Raw genomic sequence first — 1,718 nt, forward strand, 5'->3', positions numbered from 1 at the left:
GGAGCCCAGCTGTGGCTTGCAGCAAGCAGCAGAAGGAAACTGGGTTTACTGTTCTCTTGTAGGCAAGATCTACATCCAGCTCAGGGATGTAGCCAGAGGTAGGATGCTTGCCTGTGACCGATTCCCAGCATTGTATAAAACCGGTTGTGGTAGCACACACTTCAAATCCCAGCATTCAGGAGGGCCAGAAGTTCAAGGTCATCCTCAGCTACAGACCCCAGCTCAAAAAGCAAAAAGACTTACAGCTGTGTCTCAACTGGATTCTCCAACATTTATTTCATTGACCATAAATCAACATTTATTGAACACCTATTGATGGCGAGTGCCATGGTAGGCTTGTGTGAGGCCGGAAACATGTTCTGCTCTCAGAGCATCTGTCTAGCGCTTCCATCTCGCCTCCATCAAACCCTGGTCCACCTTCCTCTCACCCATAGCCTGCACTTGAAGGCTGTTCTCTATGTCTGGGAAACACATACTCCATGTTGTCTCAAGCCTGGGCGGCTAGGACTGTAAGGGGAGCTGTGGATTGATGGATGCCTCTTGGCCTTTAAATACATCTGCTGAGCTGTACCTTTTTTTTGTTTTGTTTTGTTTTGTTTTGTTTTTTGAGACAGGGTTTCTCTGTGGCTATGGAGCCTGTCCTGGAGCTAGCTCTTGTAGACCAGGCTGGCCTTGAAACTCAAAGAGTTCCTGCCTCTGCCTCTGGAGTGCTGGGATTAAAGGTGTGCGCCACCACAGCCCGGACGTCAGGGGTTTTCAATAAAAATACTGATACCTGGGTCCTATCTAAGGTTCTCATTTAATTGGCCTTCCGTGGGCCTGTGCCCCCAGTGAACTATAATGAACAGCCCAGGTTGTAAACCATGTTTTAGGTGAGGCAATCCTTCCAGGAGCCTCCCTAGGGTGAACCTAAGGCCTGGTCCCTCAGGATTTCTCTATTCAGAGCTAAGTGGCCCAGGCTGACAGCCTGACCCAAAAGGTACTTATCATCCAGCCAGCCCACACCCTGGGAGGTGGTCTTCTAAACGGCAGGGCAATGGGCCAGCTCTGTTCCTACCGGAGTGCTTACACTGGGAAGGCGGTGCGGACCCAGCCATGCCTCTGTCAAGGGTGGCAGAAACAGCTGAAGCTGTGACAGTGACAGCCACGGACAGAAGAGCAGTAACTGTTCTAGCAGCACGGAGGGGGGGGGCTTCGAAGTCTAGATCACTGGGCCCTGTGACTGACAGCCCAGGTCTCTAGTAGCAGGCACGCTTTTGATTTTAGCCCCAGAGTGAACCTTGCATTCCAAAAACTCTATGTACCAGTCAAACATCCTGTAGGGGGGAAAAAGACCATCAGACCCTTTTTCCAAAAACTCTATGTACCAGTCAAACATCCTGTAGGGGGGGAAAGACCATCAGACCCTTTTTCCAAGAAGAAAATAATTTGGCTTGGTCACATGGTTGGTGAGAGGCAGTCAAGATTCCACACAGAATCTGTTCAGTTCCACTCTGAGCCCCTTCATCTTGAATCCACATGAGCAGGATCCTCTCCTCGCTAAAACTATGTTAACAGGATATCCTATACATGTGTTGGAGACCCAGCAGACCCTTGAGGGGTGTGTGTGAGTTGCAAAACACACACCTACACTCACCCCCTTTTCTTTTCCTTTTTTGGGGGTACAGAGGGGAGCAAGATCTTGCCACATAGACCAAGTTGTTTTGTTTTGAGATGGG

Source organism: Microtus ochrogaster, unplaced genomic scaffold (assembly GCF_000317375.1).
Source record: "Microtus ochrogaster isolate Prairie Vole_2 unplaced genomic scaffold, MicOch1.0 UNK41, whole genome shotgun sequence".
Lineage (NCBI taxonomy): Eukaryota > Metazoa > Chordata > Mammalia > Rodentia > Cricetidae > Microtus > Microtus ochrogaster.